The sequence below is a fragment of the Vicugna pacos genome, chromosome X (genome assembly GCF_048564905.1).
Source record: "Vicugna pacos chromosome X, VicPac4, whole genome shotgun sequence".
In the NCBI taxonomy this organism is placed as follows: Eukaryota; Metazoa; Chordata; class Mammalia; order Artiodactyla; family Camelidae; genus Vicugna; species Vicugna pacos.
The window spans coordinates 46,348,426-46,369,143 of NC_133023.1; the positions used below are offsets into that span (position 1 = coordinate 46,348,426).

A 20,718-nucleotide genomic window follows, 5' to 3' on the forward strand; every position below is an offset into this window, starting at 1 on the left:
ACTCAAAATATTCTCCTAAGCCTTAGTAGCTGGAAAGGCTGGGCTTCTCCTAAGCCACTTATTTATTTCACAGACAGTGAGCATCTCCCACAAACCCTGTTTCCCTGTGTCTTCTGGTAGACTCAGGCACACGTTTGCGGTTGATCTTATAACTCACAGACCAGAGGCATGTGTCTCACGCCTGCATCCCTCACACAGGCTCGCCTCCTAGCCTCACTGTCTGAACTTGGCCCCATTTTCTCACCTGCTTATTTGGTATGTTATTCTGTAAGTGTCTGAAATGCTTTTTGGAACAAGTCAGAAGAATAAGTGGGTAGATAAATGGACAGATGGACAGGTGAGAGATGGGTAGACAGACAGAGAGACTCCAAGAAAAGAGGAACAAAGAAAATTTCTTATGCAAAAAACCCTTTTCTAGTCAGAGAAGAAAACTACCATGGACAAGTGTGAAGAGGCAGAAGGCTTAGGACTGTTTCCTGCATTCCATGAAAATCCCACCAAGAGATGAGAGGGTAAAACTATAAACAATAAAAGAAAAAAGCATGCATGCTTGAAAAAAAAACTACAATATATACTTTCTAAAGAACAGATTCATACCAACAAGGCCGAATAACACAATCATTGGGTATTTACAGAACTGAGAATCCCATCTCCAAACCACAAGTCATCCATTTGGAGCACTGAGAGTCTACATGTGGAGGTCATAAAGCCATCACCGCAAAAGCTATGCTATCCTGCACTTACGAGGAATGAGCAGCTGTTCTATGGATGCCCACGTGCATCATTTACACCCCACAGCACCTCTACAGGGGAGGGACGACCAGCGAGCCCCGTCTCTGCAGGAGAGAAAACAAGTCCAGGAGAGGCTAAGTAGATCGGCTACTTCTCCAGATCAAAGGACTGGTCACTCCAGACCGGTACTCAAACTCAGACCCACGTTTGTAACCATGGTACTACAGTGCTTTGTGTGCTTTTTGTGTGTATTAATACACTTGTTTCTGGCGTGAAAGTATATTTAATAAATGATCGGTTGTCTTATCTATCTCATTTGCTCACAATTAATCTTTATACTGTTGAACTGTACTCTTTTCCCTTGGAGAAAGGAAGGGAAAGAGTGGGGGTCAGAATGAGATGGGACTCCATTCTTTATCTGGTACCTCATCTCATCCAAGTCCCCAACCAGGGAGAAGGGGCAAATGTTCTATTCATCTTTTAAAGAGAGGGCTCCACTGAGGGTGACTTACTCAATTCCATAACCAAGGCTGGGGGAAGGGCACATGCAGCAACCAGAGCAATATCACCTGTAGGAAGGTGAAAAGAGCTCACAGGAGAGCTCAGGGGGTCAGCCTGATTTAATTTCAATTGATAAAAGAATAACACACTCTAAAAATACTAGCATGCAATGGATTTGATCTTTCTTGACATCTAGCAAGTTTCCACAGCCCACACATAACATTATCGTGAACCAGTGAAAGGAAGAGTCTACAGACAAGAAAATTCAATGCCACAGGCAGGCTGAAACCCAGTCTGCAGGAAAGGAAGAGAAAGGGCATAGTTAAGAAGCAGTGGGGAAAGGCTGGAAAAAAGATATCATCATAAGGGCTCTCAAGCATCAATACAACAATCATATAACCATTCATTCAAGAGAGAGTTACTGAGGTCCTATTTTGTGCAAGATTGTACAGAGGGTGAAGCAAGAGCCCAGCAACCATGGTGGCAGTAAGGGGCGGGGCTCAAATACAAGTAACTTCTCATCCTGGTAACTTGCACACTTGTCCTCAGTAGAAAGGCAAAAAAAAAAGTGTAAAATAATACTCTAAACTCAAAGCATTGTTCAAAAAAATTAAAGAAGACCTAGATACCTGTACAGACACACCACGAACGTTCCTGGATCAGAAGACAATGCTCTTGGAATGTCAGTGCTCCCCAGAGTGATTCGTATATTCAATGTGGTCTCGATCAAAATCTCAGCTGGCTTTTTTTGCAGAAACTGACTAACTGCTACCACAATTCATATGGAAATTCGAGAGTTTCAATAACTAAAATGAAGAACAAAGTGAGAGGACTTGTATTTCTCAATTTCAAAACTTACAACTGTATCTCTAGGTGAGATTACAGACCATTTTAAACCTATTTATTGTGTTTATCCTTATTTTCTCAATTCCCTACAATGAATATAACTTTTACAATAAGAAAAATAAAAAGGTGTCTTTTAAAAGATGCATACCGATTTATTCATTGGAAAAAAATTTTATCTATTAAGAGGTAAACATATACCTAGTGAAAAAGGACTACTTAAAAACAAGAGTGCATTTACATTTTCCATAAAATGAAAACTGAAAAGCACAAACACATCAAGTTTCTAGGGAGACTGGTGCAACATATTAATAGTTACTTTCAAAAATTCTAATTGAACAATGAAAACCCAAGAAAGGGAAAATCGTGATTGACAGTCAGTTTCAAACACATGGAAAGCAAAGGCCTAGAAATCACAGTTCCTTTAACTCTGCTACTAACTCAGTAAGAGAGGAAATTCTTCACTGAGGGGACAGTGGATTTCCACACCTAGGACATTATAAACAGTACAAACTGCACTAGACATGGTGGTGATTTCTTTAGAAGAATTCTAAAGTTAGAACATTATTGAAAAACTATAAAAACACTGAAAGACAGATTAAAACACACACATATATATTATATATAAATATATGAAGTCTGTTCCCATGTTGCATAGAAATACAAACTTATATTTGTTCATTTATGGGCACTGATTACTTTATCCCAGGTAGAATATTTTAACTAAAACAAATAATTAACAATACACTTCTCTTGTCAAATCTAGTTAAAAATTTACTCTGCTATGTAACCATAGTCTGTCTAAGGTAGTTCTAAAATTAGTGAAAATATCTTTGTATGGTTTCTCGAACTCTTCCCAAAATTCCAACCTTAATTTTAAAATAGATCTGAGCAGTATTTCTATATTATCTTTTCCCTTGTAAAATGAACAACAAAGTCTGTTGTCAGAATTCTGTCCTTACAATGACTCATGAGCACCGTATCCTGATAAAACTGCTGGAGAGCAACGCACTATCCAGACAATGTGACCAAACAAAATGAAACACAAGGAAGACAATGACCCTATTCTGGAGGGCTTATAATCTATGTCAACACTGTTTTTTTTTATTTGATTGGTTAGCAAAATAAAATCAATTGAGCACTCTCTTCTTTGAGCATTCTGTAAGTCATGACTCTGTTTTTAGTGTCATGAGCAGGAAAGATTTGAGCATGACTTGATTAAGTCAATTAGCAACAATCATCACTGGAGGGTGAGTAATAAAGAAAGTAACTGACAGCAGTTCTTCTGCCTACATGAGACCTAAAATAAACCTACACTGAGCTCTGTAAGGAAAATGAGGAGATGAGATCCCCAATGAGAAAAAAACTAACAAGAAATCAAAAAGTAAAGACTTTTTTATTAAGGACTCCAGGAAGGAGTAGAGCATGGTAGTGAAGAGCACAGATGCTGGGGACAAACATGTGTGTCTGAACTCCCACAGCACCACCAAGTAGCTGTGACACTGATAAGTCAGTGAACATTTCTGCATCTCAGTCTCCTCATCCATAGGCCAGGGACAACAACAGCACCTATCTCCTAGAATGGTCCTAAGAATTAAGTTATTTTATATATAAAAGTTTATATAAAATACCTCAGATCTTAACTATGACCCCAAAAGCACAAGAAACAAAGAAAACAGAGATAAACTGGAGTTCATCAAAATTTAAAACTTTGCTTCAAAGGACACCATCCAGAAAGTGAAAAAATAACACACAGGAGAAAATTATTTTCAAATCATTTATCTGATAAGGAATTTGTATCTCCAAGATAAAAAAAAAACTACAACTCAAAAATAATAAGACAACTCAATTAAAAAATGAATAAATGATCTGAAAAGATATTTTTCAAGGGAAATATACAAATGGCCAATAAGCACAATGGAAAGATGTTCCATATCATTAGCTATAAGGGAAATCATATCAAAACCACAAGGAGAAACCGCTTCACACTCACTACAATAGGTTATAATCAAAAAAGGAATAACAAGCACTAATGAGGATACAGAGGAAGTGGCACGCTCAGTCCTTGCTGGTGAGAATGCAACGTAGCACGGCCACATTGGAAAACAACCTGGTGGGTCCTCAGAGAGTTGAACATTTGGTTTCTGAATGACCCAGCAATTCTGCTTCCTGGGCACACCTGTAAGAGAACTGAAAATATATGTCCTCATAAAAACTCCTACAGGAATGTTCACGGTGTCGTTAGTCATCATAGCTAAAAAGCAGAAACAACCCAAATGCCTATCACTTGATGAATGGGTAAACAGAGAGTGGCCCATCCATACAGTGGAATATTATTTAGCAATAGCAAAGCATGGAGTACTGACACAGGCCACAACTTCGACAAAACTTGAAAACGTTACTCAGTCTGAAAGAAGTCAGTCACAAAAGACAGTTCCATTCATATGAAATGGCTCGATTTTCATGAAATGTCCAGCACAGGCAAATCCACAGAGAGAGAAGAGTGGTTGCCTGGGACTGGGGGAGGATGGGGAAGATGGGAATGACTGCTAATGGGTACCGGGCTTCCTGTTGGGGTGATGAAAATGTTCTAAGATTAACTGGGATGCACAATTCTGGCATAGAGTAAAAACCGCTTTACATTTTAATGGGTGAATTGTATTAAAACTGTTAAGAACAAAAACACCTAGGGCCAGTACCTTCCCATAGTAAATGCAAATTGCTAACTTTTGTTACAGGAAAAAGAAACTACCCTCAACTTGAAAGCAGTAGATCAGGAAATGTGCGTTAACTGAAATCGGACAAGAGCATTTCACTTGAAACAGTTGCTGAGTGTACACGAAATATTCAGAAATGACAAGGAAAATCCGTTTGACATCACGAAGAAGCATTCTGCTTCAAATGCAGATCAAGAATTCGGCAAGCCCAGCTGCTAGAAATGACCAGAGAAGAAACCTGGTTCTTAAAATAAGCACCAGAGCCAACAAGGAGACGGTGGTGAGGAAAGCGGGTGGCAGATAATCTGGAATAGTTTGCTACAAATAATTTCTCCACTGAAAATTCAAAAATAAAATGAAAGTGATGTGATGCTGTGCTGGCTTCACGTGAACGGGCTTCCTCCAGAGCTTAACAGTTTTGTAACCCCAAATGAGAGACTCAGGAGAATCAGCATGGCTCCTGGGAGTCCCCAGGATAATCAGCATGGCTCCTGGGAATCCCCAGGTGACTGCCCACCAGCACGCTGACCACCATCACATCTGCCAGGATTGAATTGCAGAGAAGAGACAAACTTCTGAAAGACACAGGAAATGTTGACAAGGGAGGAAAAGGCTGCTCTCAGTCCTGGGACAGAGGCCCTGTGAGCAGAAGCCAGAAGGCTGCAGGAGAACTGGAGTGGCACTGGGGCAGGAAGGGACCACGGGGGAGAAGATCTCATTTCTCTCCTCGCTGTCCCTCGGGTAGGAGAGATAAAGCCTGCATCCTTCTCATCTGGAACTGTGGGTTTTAGCTGGCAGAAGTCCCACCGAGACGGAATTACTCAAGACTGGAAAAAGTCAAGAGAGCTAGAGGGAGTCGGGAGCCAACTCCAGGAACCTCTCAAATGCTCCCACATTTATTGTGTATAATCAAAGGAAAAAGTCATTAACAGTTGTGTAATAGTAAGCAGGAACTTAGGGAAAGACAGGATGAGAGAGAGATTGTAGAATCCACAATGAGTATAAAGGCTTAGTTTATCTTTAGAGAAGTCATGGGGTGAGGGGAACAAGATACATTCTTTAGATACGTTAATTACAAAGCAGGCCACCAGACCAGCCAGGTTCTTCTTTTGGGGATAATAGAGTATCTAACAGCATGAAGCCCAGCGTTTATAGCTGAGGGCCTGGGTCATTGCTTTGCAACAAGCAGAGTGCTATCTAAAACCTCAACTATGCAAGCAAAGCATTTTCTTTGCTTTTTAAGGGAAGGAGACAGGAGTGAGGATGCACAGGCGCCTGCTTGCAAAGCAGTTACTAAGCACATTTTTTCTTCTTAAAGTTGACAGGCGGCTGGGGTCTGTTACAATTTGCTAACCCAATCATGGGATCCCACATGGAACCATTATGGAGGACACCCTGGGATGACAATCCTGGCTCTGGGCCTTTTCATGCCAGCTTCAGCCACTCCAGCAGGGTCCAGAAACATCCCTGAATAACGATCCCACAGGACTGCCCACACTCTTACTCCTGGCTCTTGAAACTTAATTTTAGCTCTACACAATTTAACGTAGAAAAGTTTCAGAAATAAAAGATATATTCTTTTTATATCTCATCATAAGACTGATTTTCCTGACTTCTCTAAGCTTCTTGTACTTGGTAAAGCACCTAATTCTCCTGCAGGTGAATTCAGTACTTTCCATTGGGCCTAACTAGCCAGTTTGGGCTCGCTAACTTCTATTGGTTAAATACCGATAGATCTAATTGATTTCATTGTTCATCAATTTCAACCAGGAGGTGAGGGAGTGTCACTCTCTTCCTCAGCCCACCCTCAACTCTTTTCTCATCAGCAATTCAGGTCTCCTGAAAACAATACAAAGCATTTGTTTCCCTTCCTGTACACTTTCCACAAACCCAACAAGAAACATCAGCCTAGAGAAAGAATTCAACACAAATGTTAAAACAAAAATCTACAAACCTGAAACAACTCCGTCTCAGAATCATGACACACAATGACATGAAAGCAAGGGTGTTGGTCACAAAGCATGTGTAAGCCTGAACACCTGATTTCAATTCTTCAAAGAAAGGAAGGTTTTCATATTTTTTATTATCACTCTGTCATTGTTTCTGATTAAGCCAAAAAATAATAGATAGAGCTCATTATGAAATAATTAAGCACTGCAATAAGAGATTTTTTGCTGTGTTAATTACAGAAGGCATTCAGAGGGGATAGGAAAACCCACCTCTGTAAAAAATGCAAACTTTCTTCCCCTGTTAAGAACACATATACAAAATGCAACAGAGAATTCAAAATCATGTGGAGAGAAGCAAAAGCCACAGAATCAGAGCAAAGTCATTACAATGAGTCAATTCACAATTCACTGGACAAGCATGCTCAATGCATTTGAAGGATTTTAAAGGCACACTGCAAACCATTCACTTAATAATCTGCAGGCTAGAGGAAGAATTTCCCTCTTTAACAGACAACAGAAACCAATAGGGTGCCCCACCAAACAAGGACCAAACAACAATCAGGTTTTTAACAGTTCTGATAAATCAGCATGTTCTAAAGATCAAAATCCAGAAATTTTAACCATTCATTCACATCACCATGAAACAAGCACTTGAAAAAAAAATATGCCAAAGAAACTAAGCACATAGATTATGGACCTGGATCAATGAGAACTTCTTGTACTGCTAGAAGAAAGAACAGGCTATAGTCTTATTTGAAAAATAAAATGACTTTTAAAGATAACTGCTAGAACACATTTCATCACTCACATTGCCTTGAAAAATCTGAGGCACTTGTATCTGATCAGAAAAGCAATTCTGAGTAACAGTATGTTACAATTCAGTGCCAGTTTGCTTTAGAAGAAAAGAGAAAAGAAAAGCTACTGTTTCTCATATCCTGCACAAATTGTAAAGTGCCTCCATGTCTCTTTCCCCTCCCACTTTCTAAGCTCATGCTCCCCAAAACTTCTGAAATAAGTATGAGAACCTCTTATTTCCACCAATATGCCAAATGACAAAAGAATATCAATTTACTTGTGGAAATATATGCCTACAGCTTGAATTGGAGGAGAAAGGTATCAGAAGGCTATATGGAACTTATTTCCACCTTCCTGAAATCACACACACAAACACGTTCACACAGACACAGACACATATACACTGAATAACTGGGCACTTCACAAGCTTAGGGCTTCCAACTTCTAGAAGATAACTTTGTAGTTAGTTTAGAATACAAAACTGTCAGCGTTTGAAAGCCTTGATTTTCTGCTAAACCATCCAAATATCAATGAGACCCAATTAGCCTTCTTTGTAGAATGTAATTTCCCATGATGGCAAAACAGACCCTAAGAAGTACTGGATCCAGGAGTCGTGTTTATCACTAGCTATGATCGTTTTTACACACGTTAACAGATTCAGAAAGGTATGTCCCAACAACATATATTCTTATTGAAATAGCATACGTGTTCAATTGTCTACACAGATACTAGGTCCCATGATGGTGTTTAAGAGCTATTTTGTGTATTGCAATGTCTATTTTGAAGTGCAGACAAGGAGGGTGGGTATAGCTCAGTGGTAGAGCACCTGCTTAGCATGCACCAGGTCCTGGCTTCAATCCCCAGTACCTCCATAAAAATAAATAAAAATAAATGCTTGTTTAACAAATAAGAATAAAGTTATAAAAATAAATGCAGACTAAAAACCACTGCAATCTAGGAGCCATGATTATAAAAAACAAAAAACAAAAAACAAGTGTTTCTATCAAATACTGACTATATGCCAATCACAGAGACAATCACAAATCACACCTGACAACCATCACGTGTGATTCTCAGCAACCCTACAAAGTAGACACAGATAAGAAACCCTGCACTGTGGATGAGGAGATGGAGATTAGAGGAGCCGGGGACGCTAAACATCCTGCTCCCCGTGACACCACATCAACGCTGACAGAGCTGCACTGAGGGGACTCCCAGCTGCATGGAACCTTGGGGGACTGGGGTGTCCCAGAAAACACTCAAGACTGTTCAGTGAAAAACCAGCTCAAATATATTACATTGTGCCACATCCTTTAAACAGGGAACGTGACTGAGACCTTATTGATGCCTCCATGTCCTTTCTGTCATCATCAATTATTTGCCCTCTCAGCATGACCAGTGATGGACTGGACCCCATATGAAGTGCACTCAGATGGCAGAGCTTTTAAAGCTGTTTTATGAAGCTTGTAAAACTCTGTCTATGCCTCACACAAGCGGTCACCAATCGCTTTTCACCAGTGTGGATGTACCACCTGAAACAACCCCTTTCTGCCTTTTAAAAATCCCTTCATCTAATCCAGTCTTCTCAACAATGAAGAAGCAGCTTAACCACTGGCAGTGGACAGCTTTTCACCAAACGGATTCGAACAGTCCATCGGACACCTGGAAGTACTTTTCATCTATTAAATCCACTTCCAGGTACTTCATCATTTTCTGATTGGTAGAGTTGGCCTCTGACTGTCTGGCCTAATCAGAGAGCTCCTGGACTCACGTGCGGGGCTGGGAGAGGACGCTGCTGTTGGGAGAAATCAGTGAGGAAGGAGGACATTCTCCAGCCAGGTCTGCATGGGTAGAAGTGACACAACGTGCTCAGAAATTATACCATCAGCATCCCTGGGCTCCAATGGACTGGTCTCACATTAACCAAACTGATGGAAGAAAACCAGAAGTTTAACTTATTAATGTAACAGGAGACATGAAACTATGAACCAGACTGAAATATCAGAGTTCAACCATCAGTGCATTTCCTCCTCAACAGCCCAATAATGGACAGGCAGTCACATGGCAAGCATGGACAGAAGCAATGCAGGAAGGGTTTCTAGATTAACTCAATGTTATACGAACAGACATGCTGCCTAGAAAACAACGCCAATCACGGTGCACTCTCCTGGACAGTGGCTGAGACATGACTGAGAGCACCTGTATAACTCTCCTTCCCCTGTCCATTCTGGGCTAACTAATGTACAGAGTTACAGAGATCTAGGCATGCAGATACCACTAAACAACCAAAGCCCATCTCTGGGAGCCTGGAAACCAGACAGCTAGGGTTTAAATTCCAGCTCTGCCACTTACTAGCTCTGTGACCTTGGCCAACTTACTTACCCTCTGTGTGCCTCAATTTCCACACTGTAAAACTGGGATAACAATCAAACCTTCTTTACTCACTTGTTGTGAAGATTGAAGGATTCATTTCTGTAAAATGCTCAGAAAAGAATGTAGCACATTTTTGGTGTTCAACAAATGTTAACTTAATATTAAACTGATTTACAAGTCTCCCTTCTAATCATCTTCTGTTTTTCCCGGCTAGTCTAAGTCCCAAAGGAAATCCTTATTTCTCCTTTTATAAACTCTTGGGGAGCACCCTTCTGTTCCATCCCACCACCTGTTTAAACTGCGGGAGGGGATGCCTCCTCCCCACTCCTCTGGACCATGGAGAGTGCTTCTCCCTTCACACCCCTGACCCCTGGTCCACGGCTAGCCCTCCTCACACTAACAGGGTGAGGTATGAATCCAGGAGACAAGCAGGGCATGTGAAAACCTTCTTTTCCCTCCAGTGTTGGCCACCCTCGGGAAGCATCCAGGAGGCTCAGCTCCATGGAAGGACATCCCTGTGCAGGATGGGGCAGATCCACTCAAAGGAAGGCCTGCTGTGGCCCAGAGCTACCTGGGACTGGGTGAGTCTCTAGTTCTGGGAAACAGTATCATGACACCCATTATCCCACAGCCCTGAAGTTCATGGAGAATGTGGCTTCCTCAGTAATAACGGAGAAAGTTATCACCTGCTTGCTCTTCTGTGTCATCTCTCAGCTGGCTGCTGAAGAAAACAAGTGTATAAGTATTGGGTCCCCTTAAGCCCCAACGTATATGAATTAACAAAAATTCTGTAGCTTAACATTGGTTCAGGGAACTGTGTAATGGTCCTAAATCTGCTGATGCTAAATTATGAGTATAGGAACTATGGAACCTCCTCAAATATCTTTCATCATAAAACCAGCTTTTCTTATTTTCCTGTTTCTTAGAAATTGCCAAAGATTATAAAATGATGGCTTCATACAAAACAGGAGCTAAAGATTATGAGCCCTCTTGACATACCCACTGTGGTAAACACTTTACATAATTTCTAATTCTCACAATTCTATGAAGCAGATATGAGCGTCCCTATCTCACAGACGAGGGAAAAACTCAGAACTGACTCGGGTTCACGTGGCTCAGTGGCACCACATGCATGCAAATCCAAGTCAAGAAACTATACCCCTTCCTCTATATTCCAAATCACCTCCCACCAATTAACACACAGCGGTGGGTTCAATACTCAGGGAACTCAATACACTTTTCAGTTTTAAGGTGCTCCAGAGGCCACTTCTAGCTGTTTTATAAAATCCCGGTTCACTGGTTTCCAACACTGGAAGAAAAGTCTGATTTTGCCATTGTTTGCACAGCAAGTCTGAAATGTTCACAGTGAGATGACAGAATAAAAATAAGATTTAAGTAGAATAATTTTTCCAGGTAGACAGACATAATGGACGTTATGACATCCTGAAGCATTAAACAAAGAAATCAAAATAAAATAATGTTGTTTAAGCCTTCTTTTACAAACAGGAAAATTAAGACTGTAAAAATGTGCAACAGCACCACCTATGGCTAAAAAGGCTTTCCAGGTGGCCGGGAAAGATGCAACACAAAAATTGCCTACAGGTTCAGAAACGAGAATCAAATAAACTCAAAATGGACCAAAGACTTCGACATAAGAGAAGATACAATAAACCTCCCAGAAGAAAACAGGCAAAACATTATCTCACATACATCTCAGAAATGTTCTCCTAGAGCAGTCTACCCAAGCAATAGAAATAAAACTGAGAATAAACAAATGGGACCTAATTAAATTTATAAGCTTTTGCACATCAAAGGAAACCATAAGCAAAACAAAATGACAATGTACAGAATGGGAAAAAATTTTTGCAAAAGATGAAACAGACAAAGGCTTGATCACCAGAATATATAAGCAGCTCATATGACTTAGTAAGAAAAAAACAACAACGCAATCCAAAAATGGGCAGAAGACCTAAGCAAGCAATTCTCCAATGAAGACATATGAATGATCAATAAGCATAGGAAAAAATGTTCAGTATAAGTAATTATCTGAGAAATGCAAATCAAAACTTCAGTGCGGTATCACCTCACACCTGTCAGAATGGGCATCATTCAAAAGCCCACAAATGACAAATGCTGGAGAGGCTGTGGAGAAAAGGGAACCATCCTTCACCGCTGGTGGGAATGCAGTTTGGTGCAGCCCACTGTGGAAAGCAGTATGGAGAGTCCTGGAAAGACTAGGAATAGACTTCCTATGACCCAGGGATCCTGCTCCTGGGCATATATCCAGAAGGAACCCTTCTTCAAAATGACACCTTCACCTCAATGTTCATAACAGCAATATTTACAATAGCCAAGACATGGAAACAGTCTAAATATCCATCGACAGATGACTGGATAAAGAAGATGTGGTATATTTATACAATGGAATATTATTCAGCCATAAAAATTACAACATAACGCCATTTGCAGCAACATGGATGTCCCTGGAGAATGTCATTCTAAGTGAATTTATCCAGAAAGAGAAAGAAAATTACCATATGAGATTGCTCATATGTGGAATCTAAAGAAGAAAAGAAAAGGACAAATGAACTTATATACAAAACAGAAACAGAGTCTTAGACACAGAATACAAACTTGTGGTTGCCAGGGAGGACGGGAGTGGGAAGGGACAGACGGGGAGTTCGAAACTTGTAGATACTGACAGATATATATAGAATAGATAAACAATATTATACTATATAGCATAGGGAAATGTATACAAGGTCTTGTGGTAGCTCACACTGAAAAAGAATGTGACAATGAATATATGCATGTTCATGTATAACTGAGAAATTGTGCTCTACACTGGAAATTGACACAACCTTGTAAACTGACTAGAACTCAATAAGTTTTAAAAAAGAAAGAAACAAGAATCAGATAACGAAAAGCTTATGTAGCACATACTGAATTCTGCTTCGGGGAAGAGAGTGATATTCAGCATTTAATCTGAAGTTGATAATACTCCTGAATATAAACAAAACACATAGGCTCCTGGAAACTCATCTTAGAAGAGGAAAGAATCCAGTCCAGCCTCTTCATTTTACAGGAGGGGAGACTGAGACCTGGGATCTGTCCTCCTGGCAATCAGCAGCAAAGCTCTCCTACTCCTCATGTCTTGCATTATATCAAATGCCAACAGATCTGTACTAGGCCTATATTCATAAAAGTCACTTCTGCATTTTTCCAACAGTAGGTAATGTAAGTGTCTTGCAAAATAGTCTTCCCAAAGAGTCAGGAAATCATATCATTTGTTGAAATGCAAAAAGATTAATTTATGTATTAAAACAGCTTGAGCTTTATTCTCTCCATTTAAAAAGTTACATGTCAAATCAATGTTTTGATATTTTAAAACCTATTAAGAGTACAGAAAAAAATCAAAATTTTCTTCAATCACAGAAGAGATGTTTATTTCCTGAAAGTATTTTGTATTGATTTCTCTTAATTAATGGTTCTGGTCAGATTCCTACAAATTTAAAATTTCTAGTGGATGGTTACATGGCAATATGAATTCTGAGTTGTAAAAATACACATTCTGTGTAAATAATCTTCAAGGTCGTCTGCTTAAGGCAACTTAACTAGTCCCTATCTTACAAGAGTGACATTGATTTCATCAGAACTTCATACTGCACTATAAAACAACTGAATCCTTATTACATTAAATCATATTTATATATATCATATATATACATATTGAATATGTATCAGAAATAAGCCACCCTCTTTAGTATTCAGAGTTGATCCTTCTAAACTGTCGTTGTGACAGCAATTTTTTTATTGAGCACCTCTTGGATGCTTTGTATACAAGGTGTTTAACTCTCATAGTCAAGACAAGGTAAACGGCATTACTCAAATTTCACAAATGAGGAAATGTACTTAAGCCATGAAAAACAACTTACATTTCATCATCAGGAAAGAAAAGAATAAAGATTTTACTTTCAATATTCACTGACAATTTTTTCTTCCATACTAAGACTACATAAAACCAATTCAGACTTTGTAAATTTTTCTCTCAGTAAGTTCCACTAGAGAAAAACAAGCAATGAGTCATTTGCAGTGGTTGGACTTTCAAAGCCCATTTCTCTTTTGCATTATAATCACTTTTAATATTTTGTTTTTAGTGCTTACAGAACACTAGAATAAAAAATATTAACTTTTTAAGTCACTAGCTGAGAATAAATCATTTGTGAAAATGTACAATTTTAATTTATACCACTCTGTCTCACATTCTCACTGCTGTCTCTTCTTTGAAGGCCTCATCAGGCTGAGATCACTAAAATCGGTCATTTACAGAACCACAGGAGTTCGGGAAACCACTCAACAGGAGGCTGATTAGAGGAGCAATTGAGAATGCATCCTGTGAAGCCTGGATTCCAGCCCTGAGCCTGCCACTGCAAGCTGCATGTGATTTGGGACAAGCTGTCACATCTCTCAATCCCTCAGCTGCAAAAAAGGGGACACTGCTACCTACCCTCAAACACCTGCTATGAAGTAAAACATAAGGAAAGCATTTTAACCTTTGGTCGGTGCCCACTCACTCAGAGAGAATTTGGTCATTATGATGATGAGGATGGCTGTTAATAAATTAAGCTAGACCAAAAAGTAGAAATCACCATAAAGGAGAAACATTTTAAGTCAATGAGCACTTTCTTTTGGATGGATTGCAGAATGTTCTATTGATTTTTTAATAAGCCAAGTTTTGTCCATTAATTATAGACTTCCAAGTTCATGGATAAGTCTCTAGAAAAAGAATTAGAGGCCTCTAACCTCTGAATACTAAGAAAGTAAAGTTTAAAGAAACTAGGGGGGAGATTATACCTCAGTTGGGAGAGCACGTGTTTAGCATGCATGAGGTCCTCAGTTCAGTCCCCAGTACCTCCATTTAAAAACTTTTTTTTGAAGAAATGTAGAATTAGCACACAAAGATGGAGGACTACAGAATTCTTTTGCAGACTCAACTCAGATTTAAGTTGGGGAAAAAAGCACCCTTTTCTCAGAGGAAATCTTGAGAACTATGCAAACCAGATCTGAGATGTCTAGTCTTTTAACATTATTCATGAATTCACATTACCAAGTCTTAAAACTACCCAATAATCCACAGTGGTGATACTGATCATAATGAAAGCTGCTAACACAGATCGAGCTCTGGCTAGGACTGCTCTGTTCTGACATCTCTTCCCCTAAGCCCTCACCAGGCTGAGGTCACTAAATTTGGTCATTCATGAGCATCTTGTGCAGGTCCTCCATTTGTGCTTCTCACTCCCCCCTCACCAGCCCCTCTGAGGGAAGCACTGTTATCATCTTCCCTACCCACAGATAAGGCCACTGAGGCACAGAGATGAAACTTGCTCCAGGTCACATCGGCATTAAAGGACGTCTGTATTTCTGCTGTTTTGCTATTGAAAAAGGAATCTGAGATATCAATTAAGAGAGAGTGTTAAATAAGCAAGTCTATCTGCTCTTCACCTCAAAGAGCAGATACTATGAATTCCTGATGTAGGATGAGGCTGCTGCCACAAACTGACTCAGCTTGAAATTAATATCCAAGATGAAGCAGTGGATATACATAAATATTCATGATTGTCAACTCCATTCACAAGTCTGCGCCCTTCACTGCCTGAAGGGGGTGAAATCACCACCTGTGTCAGTGAGGGAAGCGCAGCTCTTCCAGGTCTCACCCGGGCTTCACTGGGTGTTTCCCCCCACAGACTGTCCTCAACAATTAAAAATCTCTCAAGGTTTTTACACTACAAAAAACTAAAAGACATTTCTGCAGATGGAGCACTTTCTCAGGCTTAAACCTTTTTTGCCTACACTCAGCAAGGGGGAAAAAGAAACACAAGTCTGCAAAGTCTCTGAGTCTCACCACTCACACGAGTAGAACGGCCTCAGCACAAGATGACTCTTCACATTGCAGGGTGAGAAAAAAATAAAGCTGCCCCCAAAAACAGGCACTCCCAGAGACAGAGCTAAGCAGTCTTCTGCACCCTCACGGTTGTGCAGCCCTCACCACCATCTATTTCCAGAACACACCACCACCCCAAAAGAAACCCCCTCTCCACCAATAGTCACTCCCCATCCCCCCTCCACCCAGCCCCTTGCAACCATCACCTGCTCTCTGCCTCTGCATGTACCTATTCTGGGCATTTCTGATCACTGAAATCAACAATATGTGGCCTTTTGTGTCTGGTTGCTTTCACTTAACATGCTGTTATCAAGGCTTGTCCATGTTGAATTGGTATTAACATCTCTTTTTTTTTAAATGTTAAAGTTTATTAGAAGGTGGTAAGTACTATCAAAAAGAGTGGAGTGGAGTATAAGGGGTGGGGTTTCAAAGGGAAACGGTGGGTTGAGCAGTCAGGGTGGGCTTCCAAGAGCAAGTGGCCTTTTTCATCTTCCCCTTTTTTTTTCTCTTTCATTTTTTTCATTCTTATGTCTGAATAATATTCCACTACATGGAGATACTATATTCTGTTCATCAGTTTAGCAGCTATATATGGATGAGGTCCGGAACAATATGTGTTAGAGGTGACTAACAGGGATGGCATCTAAGCAAAGGATAGGATGTGCTTAAAAAAAAAAGCCAACAAACAGAGGCACAAGGAAATTCAGCACATTTCTGAGAAAGTGCATGCTTGCTTCAGCAGGACTGCCGTGCATGGCTGTGAGGGAGAGTGACAGGAGACACAGTGAGGGAGTCACCTGAGAAGATTCCCCACTGAAAGCAGCTCAGCCAATTCTCCTCCCTCATCCTGTATTTTAGAGCCATTTTTTCTAGGTTTTCTCTTATTTCAAGTAAAAGCACTTTAACTACACATCTGATCATCTGCATCAGATCACCTTACCTCCAAGCCACAGAAACTAATTCACTGACCGGAGCAGCTCCAGGACAAATGGTGATGGACCAGGGAGTCCTGCAGCATCCCTGCCTGCAGGCACAAACCCCTGCGTGTTTCCGCATGTGCCCTGGTGATGTCCAGAAAGTAAAATGCACAGAAGTGTCTCACCACTGGTGCACGACGTCTGCCCCAAAATTGCCCCAAAATCATGCTGGCAAAGCACTACTCAACCCTCTCACTACAAAAAAAAAATGCTAAGAAGGCAAATTTAGGCTCTGCCATTGAAAATCAACAACCATCACTGCCAGTATCTGAGCTGGAATGGACCTGACTTCGAAAACCACTGCGCAGATATTTTTTAAACATGATAGGCATATATGTATTTCACATAGATAATATTTCATTAGGATTTTTCTTTTAAAAATTTCAAGGTGCAACATTAGCATAAGAATGTTTATGTTTCAGCTTTTAAAAAATCAATTATATTCCACTTTCTTAATTTTGAGCCTATTGTTATTTTATAAAGAGAGCTATGCTGCATATTATAAACCAACTGTTTGGCTTCTGCAAACAAGACTTTTATGATTTCATTATTTCAGAGCACGCTTTAGTGATGTTTTGAGAGATGAGGCCTGGGGCCCTCACTAGCAGCTCTTTAAATTCTGACAAGGATGAGCTATTAAGTAATGCAAAGGCTCTAATTCCGTATCAATTCAGAAATCAAAGAAACTACACCAAAGCCTTACTTTATCATTTTTAAATATTCCTATTATTTTGAATATTAAATTTCTTAAAGATAAGATTTTATTTTTGAGAAAAACAGAAGCTATATTCAACTTCCTTTCACCAAGAAAGCAATCTTTAACAAGAATAAAAACCTCCATGGAAATCCAAAAGACGGGGCATTTCTAGCTAAGTGAACGTGCAAATCTCAATGCAAACCTAAATCCTATCAGATCTCACTCAAACGAGCTCAACAAACTCCTGAGCTACCCTGGAACTTAACTCTTCTGTTCCAAATGTTGGCTGAGCTAAGATTGTCACATAAGGTACAGAAGGAGAACAGAGGAAAGTCAGCTTGGCTGCCGCCATCTGTTTTCTTCCAGTCACAAAGCGCCGCTAGGGCAGCCCCGCTAACAAGCCCTCACCATAAGGAAATACTACACCCACACTGACCCTGCAGTCCCCAAGCAGCCCCAGTGCCCTTCTCCCACTGGTCATCTCCCAGCCTATGAATTGTATTCTAATGACCCTCCCACTCGGTGGCACCCTCCACCCTTCCCAACTACACACACACACACACACACACAGAGCCAGAGCAGCCTTCCCAAAACACAAATTTGATTACATCACTCCCCCACTTCAAACCCTTCTGAGGTTCCCTGGTAGAGTTCTAGCCCCACCCCCACCCCGCATCTAATCTCCCAGCCTCACAGCAGTTCCCAGGTCCCTAGTGACCTCAGGGACCCCCTGACTAGCTGCTACTTCCCACTCGCCTCCAGGCTCATTTTCACTATTACTCAAGGAAGCCTTCCCTGCATCCAACCCCTGTACTTTGGGTTAGATGCCCCTGCTGACTTCCTAGAATATTCTATGCTGAGTCAACTTCGGACACTGCTAATCTCCAAAGAGGAAAGTACGTTTTGCTTACTACTGTGGGTGCAACCCTCTCCCCTAGACACTCAGATGTGCACGTGTTATGAATAAATGAATGAAGGGGTGGGTCTCAAAGGGACAGACAGAGCCGCTTTCGCCTGTCCTGATCCCTTCTCTCAGTAGAACATCAGACGCAAAACCAAGAGTAGCTCTCCTGAGGTTCATGTCCTGCTGACACCCTTCACTTCCTCCTGTGTCAGTTCTAGTAAAACCCAAGCTCCTCCAAAGCCCTCCACACCAGGCCTTCTCCAGTGTCCTCCTCAGCAGGGGCACCCTCCACCCTGGACCACACAGGGCACTCTCCCCAAGTCCTCACCCTGAAAGCCCCCAGGTGTCTACGTGGGCTGCTCCTGCCACCTAAGCCACACTCTGACCCCTTCTCCTGGCTGAATCTTACTCTTTCCTCATAACTGAATATAGAGCCCATTTCTGCCAGGAACTCCCCTCTGATAATGTCCTTTAACTCTTGGCTGGGTGCCCTTTACAGCAGCACTGCATGGTGACCAACTGGGCATTTGTCCGCCTGTGTTTTGAGACCACGACCTCTTGGAGGCCATGTGGGAAGAAGGAGTGAGAGATGACAAGAGAGGTGGGAGGACGAAAAAGCAAAATCACAGCCCAAGTCCCAAATTCAAGTATTCTTTCTCAGGAAAAAAAGAATAAAATGATTCACACGTGCACAATTTGGCTACTATTTTTGTGGCTTGTGGACAGCAAGAGCTTGGTGTTCTAGTCCAAAACCCAGGTTACATGCAAAGAAATTTGTATATTCATATCCAAAGTAAACCAAAGCTGATCAACAACAGTTTGCAGTTAGAATCGAAAGGAGCTTTGATAAAGGTAATCTCTCTCTCTCTCTTCTTTTTTTCTGGCATCATATAGTTTTAGAAGTATTTGCATGACTAAGTGATGGCTACAGCCCGTGGTTCTGCACTAGAGTGTTTGGGGCTGAGGAAGTACAGATTACATGCACTGTGTAAATGCAATCACACCAACACACTGACAGGCGTCCTGGTGGTGGAGCTGATGTTCCATAGCAGGCAAACTTACACTGTAAGACAACTCTAAATAGAAAGGAAGAAATGCAATGTTCTGTACTCAATTTCATATGCTATATGGGCCATTAACTCATAGTGCATCTTGCCTGATGAAACCCAAAAATAACTGTCAACGTCGATTTTCTCCATCTGATCCGTTTTATGCTAACATTGGATACCAAACCCTCACTCCATATGGAAATCTTAAGCCCATGCTGCAGCATAGATACATCCCGCGGAAGAAAGCCGATCAAGGGAGAACTGGAGAGTTTCCCTTCAGAAGCTGCTAAGTCTGGATTTGCACATGTATGTCATTTGCAACCACGTCATCGTCAAAGAGTAAGACCTTACCTCTGTGGGGCGTAAAGCACTGCGGTGCTTCCGAACCATCAAAGAACACTGAGCTTTGTGAAACAGTCCTGAGGCACTTAAATGACACTTTTTCTGAAAGGCTCCAAAACTGACCCACTTCACCATTTCAGGTACAACAGGGAGGTACCAGAATTAGGAGAGAGAACTCGCCCTTGATTTCTGAGAAGGCCCTGCTTGAATCCTGCTACAGCATTTGCTAGCCACTAAATGGACCAATACCTTAACCCCTCTGAGAAGGCTTCCCAATATGCAAAAGGGGGCTGTCATCGCCACCTCGGAGGCATGGATGTGAATGCAACATGCATGTAGGACTGCTGACTGGTACCTGACACAGGGCCTGGCTAGTTTCCTTCCGCTGCCCTTCTCCCCCTTTAAACTTGCACTGTTCCCCCTGGTAAGGGTCAAGCCCCCGGAACAGACTGCCCGATTCTTCTGTGTATCCCTGGATACATGCCTGAACCTTAGGAGGCCAGAAAAAGAACTGCCTCCTCCCCAGTCACTACCAATGATCTTAGTAATTTGGGTTTTAAGTCTACTTTGCAGGGAGATTATTCCAGAACTGTCCAACCACCTACCTCCAAGTTGGCTCCCCTCCCAACCCCCATCCCCTCTCACCTCGGATCCTCTGTCTGATCACCTTCTGTCCGTGGAAAAGCCAGTCCGCTAGGGTTGGGGCTCCCCAGGCCTCCCTTCCTCCCTCTTTGACTACATTCTCCCGACTCCCCACTCCAGCTCCATCTTCTGAAGAGGCTTCCCTTCCAGACCCTGTGGCTTCTGCATCTTCCTGCACTGCGGATGGGCATGTGACCCCGACCCTCCCTTCAGATTTCTTCCTGGGGGGCCCCACCCCCTGGCCCCTTGAGGATAA

The 20,718-nt window shown here is 41.3% G+C and overlaps 1 pseudogene; it reads right to left on the reverse strand.

Annotated features, from left to right (window-relative positions):
• LOC102525361 (trafficking protein particle complex subunit 9-like) overlaps nucleotides 1-20,718 on the reverse strand; it is a 73,425-nt pseudogene that overhangs the window by 29,344 nt on the left and 23,363 nt on the right.